The 19,512-nt window shown below is 41.7% G+C and overlaps 1 protein-coding gene across 1 annotated transcript in view; it reads right to left on the bottom strand.

Moving 5' to 3' along the window:
• LOC118422868 (irregular chiasm C-roughest protein-like) overlaps window positions 1-19,512 on the bottom strand; it is a 32,264-nt gene that overhangs the window by 4,164 nt on the left and 8,588 nt on the right. The window lies entirely within an intron of this gene.

Raw genomic sequence — 19,512 nt, 5'->3', positions numbered from 1 at the left:
GTATGGTAGCAGGTGGGATAGTGTTTCTTGCTATGGTTATTGTTACATAATAAGGCCTGAAAGGCTACACACGTGTATATAGTGTATTCGTTCCTTAGATTCATGGAAGGGAAAGTATTTCGTGGAAGGGAGGAAGACTTCATGAAGAAAGAGATGATATTTCAACGGTTTGAATCCCTTCAATAGGAGGGGTTTGCTTATGGTAATGTTAGAGTTAGTAAAAATAGAAGAATCAGTACACCGTTTCTACTCAGCCATATAAAGCCAAATGTTTAAAAAGTAAGTTTAAATGATAAATTGATATATGCCGACAATCGTGCATGCTCGTACAAAATCTTTCCAATTTTCTTCTAAAATTCGTTGCTTTTGATACATAATGATGACATTGTTAGACATTTTGAGACATTGTCAGTCATTTTGAAAGACTGAAATGTTAAGTTTGAAACACATATACGTGGACTTACATAGTTCTCCTTCGCACGGTCCAATGTATCGTCTGCAGTATCCCTCAGGACCAACGAAGCCGCCCGAAGATGACGTAGCCGGTGCCGGAAACGCCCTAGCTCGGACGACGAAGCTCCGATAGCAGGAAGAACGACACAGAGCAGGTATGTTCGGAGGAAGGCCATTTTCTAAAGTAAATACAATCAAGAATTTTATTTCTCATTATTTCCAAACGTTATTTGTTCAGTATTTAGAGCTATTCTTCTTTTGTAGCTTAAGGTTATAATCTAAAGACAAATAAACCGTACCTTCTTTTCCTGGCGTAACACAGACCAATGTTCATTTTAATTTTTTACCACAGAAAAAATTCAGTCGGTCACTATAACACAACATAACGTTGATCTATGTAACTGTTGTAACAACAATGCCAATTGAAAGAGAGAAAAAAACGTTTAAGAAAATCTACAGCATCAGTAACCAAAGAGGCATGCACAATTCAGATAACCAGGTGTTGTTCAAGACTTTTGTAACAAGGCTTCGATAACACCATTTTATATGTGTCAGAATTATGAGAAATGAGAATAAAATTATCAGGTTGGAAAAACTGGTTGTGTAAAAGAAAACTCCTATGTCCTATGAGAAGTTCTGTTTCACATGTATCTAAATACTAGGCCAGAGTATAGATAGCACTTACCAGTCGGTGGTTGTTGAACAGGACCGATGTAGAAGACGTCAAAGACAGTATGTCTTTCCAGATGGCCATATGCCGTTTTTATACAAATTATTTGAAGGGATGTAGTCATGATATTTTCAAAAATATCTTATTGAGTAATGGGGTATAATAACATTTTAACTATACTACTGGAAAATGACCAAAACAAGCTAAAACAATGTGTTTTGTTTACGTCACACAAAACATTTAGATTTTCCTTGTTTCGTACATTCATAGCTTGGGTGTGGTCGTGGGACTTCCAGGACAAGTATCTTACGTCATAAGCTTGTAATTTTTTTGATGATTTGAAATAATCTAAAAGTCTGTTTTTTCAGATATTTTTCTTATTACAAATAGAACGAATCATCGATCTGATATAACATCACCTCTGTCATTACGTTGTAAAAAGTCTTTTTAACAGTAATGTATTTCCAAAATAATCGCTAGCACAACTGAAATACATGTATTTCGTCACACTGAAAAGGCAATTTCTTCCAACGCCTCAGAAAAAAGATACCCGTAGAGGAGAAAATGCTTTGTCTTTGGTCGTGTCATATTGTACCCGATAGGTCACGATTATCAGGTTTTAAATTGTAGGTCAGTTTATCTAATACTATCATAATGTTGTTGCATGCTTTTTTCCTCGAAAAATGCACTGACCTATGCTGCACGTGCCCATATCACGGACGTATATAACCTGAAAGAAGTCAAAAGTCTGTTCTATAGATATTCTAATTTCTGCAAAGAGAAAGAATCTGCCATATAATAATTTCTATCATCGGGTAGTAAAAAGTCCTTTTAAGAATATTCTTAAGAACTGCTAATGCCCTTAAAATATACAGTTGAAAAAAGGGACTTCAGAAAAAAGATACCCGTGGAGGAGAAAGCACTTTGTCTTTGGTTATGTCATACTTTACCCGATATGTCACGAGTATCAGATTCTAAATTGTAGGTCAGTTTATCTAATACCATCATAATGTTGTTGCACGCTTTTTCCTCGAAAAACGCACCGACTTCCTGTCACTACTGCACGTGCATGCCACGCCCATATCACTAAGTAAAACGTATATGACCTGAAATAATTCAAAAGTCTGTTTTTTTAGGTGTTTTCCTTTCTACAACGAGAAAAAATCATCTGCCCTGCCACAATTTTATCACCATGTAGTAAAAAAAGACTTTTAACAATCTTTATTTCTAAAGAACCGCTAATACCGCTGAAATATACCTTTTGAGTGATCGTGTCGGGGCTTTCCCCAACCAGCAACATTGCGTGGTCACTCACCGGGCACGTGAGTGGACAATGGTCACCGCCCTTTTGTCCAGAGCAACGCCCTTCCGTTCAGAACAGGCTCTATACATAATACTTGAGATTGTATTTACGAGTAATGAGCTATTAATACTAAGACCTGTATGAAATTTAACATGTGCCGTTTTATGATCACGATATGGAAAAAAGAGGTTTTTTTTTACTTACCGTTAGTATTCTGTATGTATGTATGTATTATACTTACCTAAAAGTGATTCAGAGCATAAAGGAAAGTGTACTTGACGTTGGATGGTGCATTGTGACGTTTCTTTTTTCGTCTCGCTTCTCACGGTATAAGATACATTGTAGCCATTATCGTGACATACCTACCACTACCAAGGGTAGAATGCCTCCCCCCCCACACACACATAACACACATGCACAGAATGTATCATACACACACACACACACACACACACACACACACACACACACACACATACACACACACAAACACACACAAACACATGCACAACACACACACACACGTACACAGACGCGCGCGCACACATAGACGCGCACACAGATAGACTAGAAATAATACAAGTCGTTATTTTCACAGCTTTAATGACAAGCACGTCAAAAATTTGACGTAATGTTCTGTTATATGATTTTTATGCCAGTCCTCTTCATCCAACTCGAATGCAGTTCTGCACATAAACGATATGTGTCGCTGTTGAATAGCTCTAAGCAGAATGGACATAAGACATGGGTTCTTCTTTCCAAGAGCTCAGTATATCCAGTCCAGATATTCTACTTGTAAAAACCAAGATTGCAACTTTCCAATGAAAAATGGAGCCAATGAACAGTTAAAGTCTCCTGTGAGGCGATTCACCTGTCCTTGGTACTGAACTTGCAAACAATTTTTGTATTAAAAGCAGTGTCCATAGCAGTTGTGCCAATCGCATAGCAATCAAATAGTAAGCTAATACGGAAGAGGGGAACACTGAAGAAATAAATATTGAAAGTGCAACTTTAAGGTAAACCTTGTCAATCGAAGAGTTTATGTTGAGTTTACTTTTTTCAATAGCAATAGTCTTGCATTTACGTTGTAAACGTTATATCAATTAGATTTTGATTAATAGGTTAGTGCTCCCTCTGCTTCTTTTGTTAGAAAAGGTTTCGCATGAACATGTTGAGCAGCCAGGGTGAATGTCTTCATCGTCAACTACTACGCGCACAACACCCTGGCCTAGTCGGTAGTCCCCATACCCTCCTAGTAAAGTCTGCAACACTTCTTCTGCGGTTGGTCTTTCCTTTGGATCCCTACACAACATGCGTTGGACAAGGTTTTTACACCGCACGTTCTCTTCCCTCTCCATGACATGGAGCTCAATATTCCCCTGTGTTATAGCTCGGGCTACAGGCCGCATGATGGGGTCTGTCTCTACACCTTCAAATGGTGTTAAGTAACGATCTTCTTGGCAGGAACCCGGAATACTTAGTCCGTCAAACATTGCCCACAACAGCAGTCCCATGGAGAACATGTCAACGGAAGGCGTGTACCAACATGTCTGGTCGTCTAGAAGACTTTGGTAGATTTCAGGGGAGAGGTAGAATCTCGTTCCAACAGCAGAACGCATGTAGGAACGTGTAAAGCTGTTAACACTGTTATCCACGCCCGTTAGTATTTTAGCCAACCCAAAGTCCACCACCTTCAGAACAAGGTGCGCCTCGTTGCCCGCTAGAAGGACGTTCTGTGGTTTGATGTCGCGATGAACAATCCCGTTCTTGTGCAGAAATGTCATGGCGTCCGCTAGCTGGACGGCCAGATTTCTCTTCGTAACAACGTCGACTTGTTGTTTGAGAATGTAGTCGCCGATATTCCCAAGTGGACAGAACTCAGAGATGACAAAGAGTGCATCTCTCTCCCCGTCCCTTCCTGCTTTAGATTCTAAGAACTCCATGATGTTTGGATGTTTCTTCAACTGGGTCAGAACACAGATTTCTTTGATGGACGAGTCCTCAACGGCCAACTTTTTGGCCGCATACGTCCGCCCCGTCTCGGTCGACTTTACCGTGAACACGGTGCCTGACGCCCCACGGCCGATCTCCTCTCCAAATGAAAACCCCACCAAATACAACGGGTTCTGGTGAAAACAAATTTTGGTTAGGAACGTGCATTTCATTTCAGCCTAAAAATAAATCATAGTATGAGCGCTGTTCATACCAGAGATGAACGATTGTTTGCACAAGCCTAATTTACAAAACCTCTGATAGTTGCCAAATTGTTTCCTTCAAAAAGTAATAGTACGTACCTCCCATGCACGCATCATGATCCTGATGACGAAAAAAAACTTGCTGGCCGGTAGAATTTCGTTAGGAGCTTAGCTACCTGGTAATATGTACGTGTGTGAATTGTCCAATGTGATGTAGTACACAATCACGATCACAGGCTGTTGCTGGCGATACAGTAAGTGCCTATCAACAGGGAAAATGGCGTATAGAAAACCCGATAACGTTACCATGGAGTTGTTTCAGGCATTGTAAACGGAGCCGCTAAGTTTACAGTAGAAAACAATTGTGCTTTCATTGATGACACAAATTCAACAGACCTAGGCATGAACTACCACTACCTAAAGTAGCAACAAACCGTTGTTTACTTAGTCATGGCGTTGAGGGTTTGGTAGCGATATTTCTTAATAACAAAAAAGCCTGTCCGCCATTTCTATACTTACCATTGTCAACAATAACAAAACAAATAGGACTTGTATTCGCAACTTGCACGCACGTAGCGCCTGAAGTACACATTCTTTATCATGCTAAACGCAAATTCCATTATTCATGGAGGTTATATTTTACCCCGCGTTTGTCTGTCTGTCTGTCTGTCTGTGTGTGTGTAAACAAGATAACTCAAGAACGGCTTGGTGGATTGGTTTCATACTTGGTGTGTTGGTAAGGTGTGATGAAAGCTGAAAATGATTAGATTTTGGGCCCCCTAGCGGCTTCCCTTGGTACTGCAGCGCAACTTCCGGGTTTGCTGTCTCGTGTTCTGAGCAAGCTATGGTCACGATTTTGAAGTATTAGATAGCTCTTGTGCTCGGAAATAAGTGACATAAGTTTGGGCCCCCTAGCGTCTAGTTTTGGGAAAGCAGGGGCATTTTTGTCAAAAACTTCTGAAGACTATAACTCAAGAAGGGAACAACGGATTTTCATCATTTTTGGTATGCAGGTACCTTAGACAATGTTTTACAAGATAAGATACTAATTATGCAAAACAGGAGTACATTTGCATAATTAATGAGAATATTCTATCATAGCAGTTTTTTCAATGTATCTCTTGTTCCAGACATGCCATGGTCTTGACGTTTTGGTGATAGATAGCTTTTGGTGTCATGACAAAGTGGGGCAAGTTTCAGCCCCCTAACATTTAATTGTGGAACTGCATGGGTGTTTTTGTCAAGACACTCCAAAGAGGATAACTGCAGAAAGGAACGACGGATTGCCTGCATTTTAAGCATGCGGGTAGCTTGGGCAAAGATGTTCATAATGATATACATGTTATGCAAATGAGGACTTAATTTGCATACTTAATGAGGAAATTGTATAGTTCCATTGTTTTCAATAACTGGACCTCAATACATGTAACACATGTTAATTATGATGGGTGGAATATAAGCAGATACCAAATATAGTAATGAGGAACTTTTTTGCCTAATTTATGTAAAAATTGCAAAACCGCTGTATGATTAATAATGGGAATTTTATAACTGTGACATGTGTACGTTAGTCAATGATGAACAACACCATGCATTAATTATGTTAATGTGTTAGTCAATTGCATGAAATTTACGAAAGCTCTAAATTTTCATGGAGGTATGAGGTCGCCGAACTCTAGTCTTACAGAATGTTTTGGCTCGTAGCATTGGTCAAGACTGTTTGAATGTCGCATTTATCTTGTTTAAAGTCGCGGTACTTTTCAATAGCCATCAACAATTCCTATCAAGGTCACGGAAGCAAAACATTTAAAACGTTGATCCAATCCCGGAGTTTTTTTTGCCAAAATTATGTTTAATAGACATTTTCTGTCATTTACAACACTTGATCCAATATTGATCGTTGTACAGTATCACAACAGGTGCAAAATATCAGTCCATTTCTTGTTAAACGCAGACTATATATATCTTCTAGATGTTGATCTGATCCACACAAAAGAAGTCTAGGATTAACTGCCCTGGCAGTCCGCCATACTGTGGGCACAAAGCTGGCTGACCAATTAACGTGCACAAAACGATGACAGAAAATGAGACAACGACTGCTTGGAGATAACTCAATTTAAGCCCAAACGAAGACGGCATTACTTACCTTTTACAAAATTCCACGAGAATAGGGGTTATCTGAAAGAATCATTAGTTCATTACCCATATAACTGCTACAGCGTAAAAGGGAACATAGCTAGGTGCGTTATTTCGCACAGATGACATGCCAAACTATATACAAATGCAGAAAATGGATAGTCAGATCATGTAACTACGAACGTGCGGACATAACTAAGCATCCACAACATACTAGGGGTATGGGGACACGTGGGTCCCTCTCCCTTTATTGGATCTTAATTCACAGCAAATATCTTTATTATTACGCAATACTCCCGATGGACGAACAACAACACAATACTATGAAGATTGCCAATATGTCAAGCCAACCACCATACAATACACACTAGTGACGATAGTAAACAGAGGGACAAAGAAGATGGGATACAATTCTGGTTCGGTGTCAGGAAGAAAGAAAAAGATTTTAGATGTAGACTAGAAAGGCCGACATTTGCTTAAGAGCAAATACAGCATATTTCAGCCATACCCCTTTCCACGCAACATTGGACTGTTCCAAATCACCCCTGCGCAAAAATGGAACATCCTCTTAACAGTACATTATCCCCTAAAGTGGACTGGTATTGTGAATTGATTCCAGGTAAAAACAGAGCTTGCTTCTATTTTTCAGAAAATGACAATAATCACACCTTCCATTCAGAAAATTTTCATCATGACTGAAAATTGTTGAATGACTTCATGTAATGTCATTAACAATTTTCAGTACGATAACTAGGTGTAAATTTAAAAAAAAGTATAAGCTCCTTGTGATGTGGGTAACGTTACATTTATTATTGCAGTGAACTTTTTTTATTCAAGTAGGGCATACGATTTAATAATTATCAAGCAGGTGCAGGTACTGTAGGAGCGTTTGTTTTCTTCAAGCTGTAAAACTGTTAAACTGTTTTACTTTGTATGCAATCAGCCATCGAGCCTATTCTTATTTTAGTTTAACAACTTCCTGCCAGACCCGGAAGATACGATTGAACCTTGTTCGAGGATTTATTTTCATCTGTCTGGTCAGTCTGTTTATACCCTGGCGCTGAGAGTGTTTTATTGGGCTGAAACTCTGGCAGTTTAAAGTTACTTACAATTTAAATGTTCAAAGTTTATGTCAAACAACTTTACAGCACTAGGAAATGTGGCCACTATAGACAGGTGGTCACTATAGAGAAAATGCTGATCTATTGACTAGGAGCCATACGTTACACACGATTTCAGTACACTGATCATTAATCATATAAACATTGCACAGGTAAGCCAATTGTTTAGATGTACAATTAAGTTCAAATAATTCTGAAGAGAAATATTGATGAGAAAATAATCATTCTCGCCACTGTCTAACTTATAATTACGTATCAAAACTAAACGCAGATTTTCTAACTAACGCACCTTTCGCCGACTTCATCAAAGGACCTCCGGCTATCAATCAAACACGGCTGTTGATTAGACTTAGAGTTTCAAACAGTCATGTGCTGTGTGCCAGTTGACAGCGAACTTCATGCTACGTGATGTTTTACATTGCTTGGACCTTCTTTCCTACAGCGGTGCTTCTACAAAATATTTAGACTGTAACACTGAGTCCCACATGTTTTATAGAATAGAATTTGACGCAGAACAGCGTTTTTTTGCTGGGTATTTTTCTTGAAACATGTCCGTGGGAATATCAGCGAGGCGGCGACGTAGGGATATCAGACCGTCAACAAAAGTCGCACGGCGGCTAACGGCGCATCGAAGATACTAGCGCTATAAATAAGCGCTTCAACTAAGGATGGCAACCCGTACAATATTTTTGTATACTGTTGAGCTAAGTAAAGTTTGTTGTTTATGAGGTTTTAGTTGTCTTTGAAGCTTTGACCCGAAATATTTTAAAGTCAAACTGCTGAAGAGAAGTAAGTGACTGCTACGATTATCGTAGATATGGCCCTAAAAAAACTGATAAAAGAAGCCTTCTCAATAGTCTAAAATGCAAGAGCTTCCGGGGGGGCTTCGCCCACCTGGGTCCCCCCCCACAGTGACCCTGCCCCTGGACCCCGCCAGGGACATTCGGCGGCCCCCGGACCCCTGTCCGACGCTTTGAAAAAATCCTGGCGAGAAGTCTGTACGGCCTGAGTCTTCAAGTTAACGTATTGTGTGGTCCCGCTTATGAATATTAATTAGCCTTCGCTTTCCTCTCCGCTGATTGGCTGAACCATTAATTGAATTAACTCTTCCTGCCGGCTAGACGCAGGTGCAGATGTCGGCTCTGTTGGGTGAACGTCCGAAAGGTCATGGCATGGAGAACGAAAGAAAACCAATTTCCCCCCCCAAAAAGTGCTGTAATTAAGCCTTTTACAGTACTTTATGCCAAAAATTTCACTTGGATCATTTTACCAACTATCTTATGCCTATCTATACCAAATGTTACTCATACCAGGGTACAGGGGTGCAAAATATACCGTTATAAGACCGTCAACAACAGTCGTACGGAGCTAACAGCGCAGCGAAAATACCATCGCTAGCGTTTCAACTTCGGATAACAAGTTATAAGTACTGTTGAACTCAGTAACGTTAAAGTTTGTTTTTAGTTGCCTTTGACGGTTTGACATGAAATAGTGTTACGCTAAACTCCTGAAGAGAAGTTAAGTGACTGCTGCGATTATCATAGATATGCCCCTAAAAACTGATACAATATAAAGCCTTCTGAATAGTCTAAAATGCGAGAGCCTTAGGCGGGCTTCGCTCCCCCTGGCGGGAACACTGCTATATGCGGGATCATGAGGCCCCGCTTATGAATATTAATTAGCCTTTGGCCTCCTCTTCGCTGATTGGCTAGGTCTTTGATTCAATTAACTCTACGGCTGACGCGCACAGGTGTGGCTCTGTGCGGGGTCACGGAAGGTCACGTCAGGAGGCCAAAAGAAAACAAATTTCCCCTCAGAAAAGTGCCAAAATTAATCATTTTAAAGTTGTTTATGTCAAAAAATTTAATTGAATCTTGTTACCAAGTATCTAATGCCTATCTATGCAAAATTTCAGGTCATTTAATTGTAATACCAGGGTACAGGTGCCAAAGGTGTCCTTTTTTGGTCAAAAATTGGCCAAAAATCGCAAAAATAAGCATTTTGTTGCACTGTACACCAAAAGTGTTATTGAATTTATATGAAGGGATTATCAAGGCACATCTGTGTCAAATTTCAGCTCATTCGGTTGCAATACCAAGGTACAGGAGCCAAAAGTGTCCTTTTTTGGTCAAAAATTAGTCAAAAAATCGCAAAAATAAGCATTTTGTTGTACTGTACACCAAAAGTGTTATTGAATTTATATGGGGGCATTATCAGGGCACATCTCTGTCAAATTTCAGCTCATTTGGTTGTAATACCAGGGTACAGGGGCCAAAAGTGTCCTTTTTTGGTCAAAAATTGGTCAAAAAATCACAAAAATAAGCATTTTGTTGTACTGTACACCAAAAGTGTTATCGAATTTATATGGGGGCATTATCAAGGCACATCTCTGTCAAATTTAGGCAGACAAGGTTGCTTAGACGACCAGTCTGCCTGGCCTGCACATGACTTTTTAAGGTGAAGGAGGGGTGTGCACTCCCTTCTCCACCCTCTCGTCTACTGGCGCACTAAGTCCTACAGGGACAGAACTGTTTGCCACGTAAGATGGCCCCAGCAGATGCAGGTTTATTATTTGGAGTTTCCGTCTCCCAGGAGGACTTCCGACCAAGGATGCAAGGGGTTCCTCCTACCCCTGACTTGTGTGTCATGGCGGGTGCGTCATGCCCGAACATGCCTCTATGGCCTGTCACCACCACAAAGGCCTGTCACTGCCACTAGCCGCAGCTATGTACTCATTTACACCTGAGCTAGGTGAGGAAAGTCGTGTAAAGTGCCTTTCCCAAGGGCACAAGATCGGTGACACGGCAAGCGGATTTGAACCCGGGACCTCTCGGGCCTGAGACCAACGCGCTCCCGATCGTGCCACGCGGTCCCACGTGGTCCAAACTATGTATGGCTGAAATATAAATATCTCTTGTAAGCCGTCCCTGAAAACCCGGCTAGACGACCAAAGTGCAGAGCTGCGCACCCGCGTGCTTTTTGAGCGGAAGTGTTTGGACTTGTCCATGTTACATATTGATGGTACAGTCAATTCTCACACGGGGAATTCCTTTTGATTAAACTTTTGACTGGCATCATAATATGATAGTCCTTTTTTGTGTTGAAGTGTTTTTGAACTGGCCTATGGAACCATCATAAAAGCCCTATCAGGCAGGAAGTAACGCTTTTGAAATTCAATGTTCGGAATGGTCCATTTCTGCACCGGGGGTTGGGGTGAAATGTGCTGTAATTGCTCCCGAGCAAATGTAGACATTTCTTGTCATTTTAACGTCAGAAGTATGGAAATGCAACATAAAAGAGAAGAAATTGTGTTTGTTGATAACGGTACGTACAACTGCAATAACATGTAACCTTTGAGCTTTGTACAGTAAACAGTCCTAACCAATGACGCTCTCTCCACTCTAAGTACAAAGTGTGCACTGAGGCGTACAGGTGCAGTCATGGCGGAGGCCATACTCAGCCAGATTTCGGGCGACTTTCTGGAGTGTACGATCTGCCTGGAGCCCTTTAAGGACCCCAAGATCCTGCCATGTCTTCACACCTTCTGTAAGAGCTGTCTGGAGCAGGTCGTACTGCAGATAGATGAACCGTTGGATTCGTCAAGTGACGACGACGATGATGTAGAAGTGAAAGACAGGTTTCCGTGTCCAACATGTCGGACCGAAACTGTACTTCCGGGGGGCGGTGTTGCCGGGCTGAAAAACAACTTCTTTGTCCTGAGCTTGAGGGACACCGTTGACACTCGAAATAGTTTGGTTAGTAAGGAGGATGACAAAGTGCCGTGTGATAACTGTGAAGTAAACGTGGCTAACCAAGGCTGTGTTGTGTGTGAGGAGTTTCTGTGTGAGGACTGCGCTCGGGTTCACCGTCGTGCCAAACGTACACGCGATCATGACGTCATCGGCGTGGCGGAGCTAAAAGAGATGCTGCTCACCAAGCCGTCATCGGTCAAGCCAACACCACTGCCGATGTGTTCAAAACATGGAGACGAGAAGCTGAAGTTCTACTGTGAGACGTGCAAGCACCCCATCTGCCGAGACTGCACGGTACTGCAGCACAAGGACCACGGCTACAGCTACATGGCAGACGTTGCGATTGACGTCAGGGAAGAAATCAAAGGCAAAATGGAATCCGCCATGCCGAGAGTTGAGGAATACCGGCATTTTGCAGAGGTCATAACTGAGAAGCAGGCAGAACTTGACACCATGAGTAAGAAAGCTGCAGACGACATCGATGCAGCTGCGGAGGAAGAGATCAAGTATTACAATGGTCTTATCAGACGCAAGCAGACTGAACTGAAAGAAAAGTTAGCGGCCATCACAGCAGCCCGTTCCAAGCAGCTCTCTGCTACAGCAGACAGTGTTGAGAGCACCTTAGGCTGTCTGTCCAGCACAGTGGACTTCTCACAGAAAGTCGTGGAGCATGGCAGTGACTTTGACGTCATGAACGTGTACTCTGACGTCACAGCCCGGCTAGGGTCTATGCTGAAAGGTCCAAACCCGGACATTCCTGACACCATCAGCAACGTCAAGTTTCATCGCAGAACGGAAAGGAAAGAAAGGGAGATCATTCTTGGTGACATCGTTGGTAAGTTATGCAATCCTTATCTTCAACAAGCCATGTTGTAAGTTACCTCATTAAATATTTATGAAGGCTATATTTTAACGTTTTTGGGCCGTCTTTACGATAGATCTTGCGCTTGGAAAAAAGGGACAATAGTTTAGGCCCTCTAGCAGATGAGGTTGTAACTTCAGGGGCATTTTTGGGAAAAAAATTCCAAATAAGATTACAAAGATAGGAATAACGGATTTTTATGATTTTTGGCATGTATGTTTAGCTTTTATCACAATGCACAAATCAAAATACTAACTTCGCAATAATTGATAAGAAGATTCTAGCATATCACTTTTTTTTACATGTATATCTTGTCCTGAACATGATATGGTCTTCACATTTGGGTGGTAGATTAAAATGAACTTAAAGTTGAAATCAAATTTAAAAAGAAATTCATGATAAATGATGGGGATTTTATACTTGTAACATGTGTAATTTTAAATAATGAACATATTACCATGCATACATTCTGTAAATATTTGATATTTGCATAAAATCTACAAAAGCTGTAAATATTTAACTATATATACTCACAGAAGTATGAGGTCGCCGAACTCTTGTTATTGCTGAGTTTCCTGCATGCCAAAAGTCGCTTTAATACGACATAGTACGTGCATATATATATACTATATATATGTACGTGAATACCTTGTTATTCAGGTTATTCATCAACGACTGTGGATACCATATTGTTGGTATATATATATATATATATATTCTGCACGGGGGTTCAGTGAAATGTACTGTAGTTGCCCCCGAGAAATGTCATTCTAATGTCAGAAGTATGGAAATGCAACAATCACCTGGTGAAGATAAAAGAGAGGAGATAGTGTTCGTTGATAACGGTATTTTTCTGTACGTACAACTGCAATATCTTGCAGTTGTACATATATATATATATATATATATATATATATATATATATATATATACCATATAATATCCACTTGTTATGTTAGTTTCAGTTATAGGTAAATCAATAACTAAACATCGATCTAAATCTAAAGGTAAATTGTGTTGAAAATCTATCTGCATGCTAAATACCTGCAAAACGTCCTGGTCACCATACCTAAAATAACATGCCATCGCCGATTTTCCTGTTGTCAGAAAATAGACGCTATTTTAACGTTGTATTTGATAGAGCAAGTCATATCATATGATTCAAAGCTTAGATTAGAAATAAGGACGAGACAGTCGGAGCTACTAGTTCACAGCACTGATTCTCAATTATCACGTATGCATAGTAAAATATCAAAACTTGCTACTGTATTCCAATCTTAAAGAGCTTTAAAACCAAAGTTTTTTAAAAGTTACATTCCACAACAATGATGGTATTATGCATGATATAGCATTAACATGCGCGTTTGCTCCAAATATGTCCCTTCTCCTGTTCTTGTCATATATTGAACATCACCTCAATACACCTGCACAGCTTTACATCCAACGATGAAAAGTCCCCCGAGCGCAGCTGCACATCAATGGATGGAAAGTCCCCCGAGCGCAGCTGCACATCAATGGATGGAAAGTCCCCCTAGCGCAGCTGCACATCAATGGATGGAAAGTCCCCCGAGCGCAGCTGCACAACCATCGATGAAAAGTTCCCAGAGCGCAGCTGCACATCCATCGATGAAAAGTTCCCAGAGCGCAGCTGCACAACCATCGATGAAAAGTTCCCAGAGCGCAGCTGCACAACCATCGATGAAAAGTTCCCAGAGCGCAGCTGCTCATCTATCGATGAAAAGTTCCCAGAGCGCAGCTGCTCATCTATCGATGAAAAGTTCCCAGAGCGCAGCTGCACATCCATCGATGAAAAGTTCCCAGAGCGCAGCTGCACAACCATCGATGAAAAGTTCCCAGAGCGCAGCTGCACAACCATCGATGAAAAGTTCCCAGAGCGCAGCTGCTCATCTATCGATGAAAAGTTCCCAGAGCGCAGCTGCATATCCATCGATGAAAAGTTCCCAGAGCGCAGCTGCTCATCCATCGATGAAAAGTTCCCAGAGCGCAGCTGCATATCCATCGATGAAAAGTTCCCAGAGCGCAGCTGCACAACCATCGATGAAAAGTTCCCAGAGCGCAGCTGCACATCCATCGATGAAAAGTTCCCAGAGCACAGCTGCATATCCATCGATGAAAAGTTCCCAGAGCGCAGCTGCACATCCATCGATGAAAAGTTCCCAGAGCGCAGCTGCACATCCATCGATGAAAAGTTCCCAGAGCGCAGCTGCACATCCATCGATGAAAAGTCCCCCGAGCCTAGCTGCACCCCCATCGATGAAAAGTCCCCCGAGCCTAGCTGCACCTCCATCGATAAAAAGTCCCCCGAGCCTAGCTGCACCTCCATCGATGAAAAGTCCCCCGAGCCTAGCTGCACCTCCATCGATGAAAAGTCCCCCGAGCCTAGCTGCACCTCCATCGATGAAAAGTCCCCCGAGCCTAGCTGCACCTCCATCGATGAAAAGTCCCCCGAGCCTAGCTGCACCTCCATCGATGAAAAGTCCCCCGAGCCTAGCTGCACCTCCATCGATGCAAAGTCCCCCGAGTGTAGCTCCACATCCATCGATGCAAAGTCCCCCGAGTGTAGCTCCACATCCATCGATGCAAAGTCCCCTGAGCCTAGCTCCACCTCCATCGATGCAAAGTCCCCTGAGCGTAGCTGCACATCTATCGATGCAAAGTCCCCTGAGCCTACCTGCACATCCATCGATGCAAAGTCCCCTGAGCGTAGCTGCACATCCATCGATGCAAAGTCCCCTGAGCGTAGCTCCACCTCCATCGATGCAAAGTCCCCTGAGCCTAGCTGCACATCCATCGATGCAAAGTTCCCTGAGCGCAGCTGCACAACCATCGATACGACCTCCCGGGGACGCTTATTTTACATCCTGGATGTCGCCTACACAGCAGTACCCGACGCAGGAAGACCTGTTCGCAACTGCTCCACCACAGATGATGGCCATGCAGCAACATAGGACACAAATGATGCCTACTGTTCAACATCAACCGTTTCCAATGGCACAACAGCATGGTTTCTTTCCTCCGGGTGTTTCACAGCCATTACAAGGCGTGTGGTATGGCCACCATGGGCAGCAGCAGGCAGTAAGAAGTAGCCATCCCAACATTGTCGAGGACCACTCTATTGAAAACGTCAATCAAGAGGCGGACACCATGTCATCAGAAAGAGGTAGCCTAGAGGATGACTCAAAAGGTTAGCAAAATGTTTTTTTTTCCTCTTAGGCCATTTTTTTTAAATTTTATGGATTACTTCCTCTGGGGACATAAAAACTAATGCGAGAGGGCAACAAAATGAAAATTTGGCTAAATGCTGCTAAAATCGCAAAACTACAAGAATAGAAAGCCAATTAAACCACAGAACATGCATATGATGTATAAAAAAAGGAGGCAACCAGTCATTACTTCTTGTGTATTATAGGATGATAATGATCATGCGTTCATGTGCCAATATATAGAAAAACATAAAAGCCATGGAACAGCCGTACCGAGATGTGGCCTGACCCACTTTAAGTCCACCATATACTTCAGTTCCCGTCACATTTCCTTCCTTGTTGCAGAGTGGGACTGGTCCAGGAATGCGCGGCAAGCCTCCTGTGATTATGATGATGATGATGATGATTGGTAGGACGTCTTTGAAAGGACAAGCGATGCTGTGCCCGGGTACCTTGGTCGCCTTTATCATCTTGCTGTTGCACTTCGATAATTCTGGTCTCGCTACGTCATTGCAGGTCTCCCTTTCCTGTTTAACAGGTTACCCAAATGTAATTTGTATGTCATATAATGATGCCAATCGTTGAGCAGGACGGTGCTTGTGTTACACAATATCTTCCATGTAAGAGGCTGATTGATCCCCAAGTCCCTCGGCCCGGTAGTTTGTAGCCGTTTACATTTGAGCATTCTTTATCGATAGGAAAATCGGTCCAGTGGGATTTCAAAATTCTTCATCATACTGAGAAAATTGGACAATATTAGGAGCTCGGGATTCTTCATCATTGTGAAAATATGCCCAGTACGAGCCCTAAATTCTTTGGCACGATTTATACGGGGAATTTGCAACGACGTACGACGACTGTCGCAGGACATTGACCTAGGATAGTGTTGCTGGTGTGATGACTCATAGTGACACCGGGCCGATTTACACGCAGTAAAAATTATATGTCCTACGACGATTGAGACGCGGCACGTGTCCTAGGACAGATTGTTCTTGTTAAATGCGGTGGAATGCGTCGTGCGTCTTGTGACACCTCCAGAGTTGACGTACGACGCACAGCAGAGAATCTGCGGCACAGACAATGTCGTGTGATCAAGGTAGCAAAACACAGTTTTCGGCCTATGGGGATTTCTATAGTTAAGGGTCACAGGGTGACTGGCTTCGACATGGAAAAACATATAGTAGAGTGCACTTTAGGAATACTAAAAACGAATATGTTTGAGTTTAGGGTACAAGCCACAAAATATTGAAAAAAAATCCTGTAAGCGTTTCGCCTCAATTCTCACGCCCATTTTGAACGCCGCTCTGTGGAGGTCAAATAACTGCAGCCGGCTCACACTAGAAAGGCAGTTGCGTAATGGTGCGGATTTATACACGAAATTGAAACTTAAATTCTAAATGAATTAAGAGTCATTGCACGAGAAAACCAGGCAATACCAGGCAGAGGCCGGAAGATGGGGGTCGACCAAATCGACTCAAACTTTTTATGTGTGATAGGTATGTGGAACTATGAACAGCCATATACTTAAAACCCTCCAGCTATTTTTCGTTATGGCGTTCTGGGACCCCCCTCAGGGACCCTCCAGAATCCAACAATTTATGCCTGAAAATTACTGACATTTCGATGGCTATTCTGAAAAATCTAATTAAGGTACGAACAAAAGTTTTGCATTTTCATATAGCATGGGTTCTAAAGTGATACAGACCAGAAGTTGAAGATAATGCATTAAAGTTAAGAGGGTATGCCAGGGGGTTGCCTGAACCATTGAAAGCAGAATTTTTGTCACTGTAAATTTTAGTCATTTTTAAGGCGCAATAAAATCTATACCCAGCGGGTCTGGTGAATGGTTTTAATGTTGATAGAGAGAGGAACATCTACTCATTCAAAAACAATCGTCGTCTAATTGGGCCATACATAACGCGAGCCGTGAGAGGGGGGTCTATATGGGGATTTTTCGGGTTTTGGTCTTTAGTAAATCGGGTGATTTTATTACTCTATGGGGCGTAAGTCATGGCGAATGTTTGCGAAGTTGTTTGTGAACCATGCATAACTGTCAAAATATCATGATTGATAGGCAATATTAATTTGGGCTCCATATGGGGGATTTGGGGATACTATAAAATTAATTTTGCTGATTTTATACATTTTACTGTTGCTTTCTAATGTTATTAAACCGGTATCTGTTCCTAAATTACTTTGTACCTACCAGCTATGTCGTGCATAATGAGAAGGCTCTACATGGGGGTTACCAGAACTCCACAAATGTGATACCATTTAATAGAAAGGGCACATGGAGGCGGATCTACTTCATACATATTGTCTTATTATTGAGAATCATAGAACAAGACCAGAACAAAGGTCAAGATTAATGCTTTTGGGGGTGGATACATGTACATTATACTTTTTTTTCATCAATATGAGTGCACTATAGGTACTGCTATAGACAAAAAGCATTACATCAATGGTTTGTTAATATGCCTGACTATTCATTCACCACTATAAGGTCATGCTGATTTGTGGAACTGATATGAGTATACAAATACAGAAATGGCCGGAAAAAGTAGCCTTTATCATGTCAATATTCAATAATGCTATTCAAATGATGACTACATGTACATTGTACTTTGTTATCAACTACGGTATACTATAGCGCACAGTTTAGGTTACAAAGTGCTGTACATCAATTGCTATTCATTCATTACCATAAGGACAAACCAAAAACAAAATCTATGACGAACCCTTTACATATAGAACCCCTTTAGTATCAAGTAAACTGCCGAGACGCAAATTCAAAAGACAGTTCACTTTTGTTTAAGTGGTGATATAGCACTTTTGTCAAAATGACGCTACGAAAGAATAGATTAAAGTAACAAATTACAATATTACAGCCAAGCAGGTTACAATATTGTACAAGCCTTTCAGTAGCACAGAGCCAGTATGACAGCACACAATTTGTGGTCACTAACATGGAGTCAATTAACTTAGATGGATAGAAGAGGAAGGCGAGTGGCAGGCACTGCAACACACTACAGTCAAACATGTCTATAGCGGCCCCTCGAGGGACTGGAGAAATATGGACACTACAGACAGTTGGCCACTATAGAGAAAATGTTGATCAATTGACCATGAGCAAGCTACAAATGATCTTTCTCACCAAGTAACATTGTCTCGATCGGTAAAGTCACCGACTCACCGACAAAGACTTGAACTTTAATGCTCAAGGCATGCATACCTTCTGCTACCGCCAAAATGACCCTGTCAGGAACTCCAAATCCTCGCAAACTACAATTTCAAACTCGGTGCAGGGTGACATAAGGCTGCAGTATGGTTGCAATAGGCAATGTTTCTGTATCAACGGGACCGGAAATCGTGTGGCCGTGGCCGCGTTGGACAGGTGGCCGCTAAGCCTATTTCTTAATCATTACGAATCCAAGGGACCGACAAAAAGTGGTCACTATGGCCAGGTGGCCGCTAATACAGGTTTGACTGTATATACTAGCATTGACTACATTCATCTTGTCATGTATAAAGACGTAAACTTGACTGCACTGGCAATGTCCAACGGCCTTGAATCATTAAAGATAAAGTGACTAAAACTCAGACCATTTGGATCTGCCCGTTATAGGCTACATGACACTTCAGGGCTCGAAATACTTTTTTTCTGCATATTGAAATTACCTGCACCAGACAGATTTGACCTGCACCCACTCTGATTCAGGAAGTACCAAAATTGTTCAGGAACCATTGCTATTTTTTTCTTTTATACACACTATACTATAGGTGGTAACAGTCAATG

Source organism: Branchiostoma floridae, chromosome 9 (genome assembly GCF_000003815.2).
Source record: "Branchiostoma floridae strain S238N-H82 chromosome 9, Bfl_VNyyK, whole genome shotgun sequence".
NCBI lineage: Eukaryota > Metazoa > Chordata > Leptocardii > Amphioxiformes > Branchiostomatidae > Branchiostoma > Branchiostoma floridae.
Note: the sequence above shows the minus strand (reverse complement) of the source record. Positions and strands in the feature narration are given on the sequence as shown.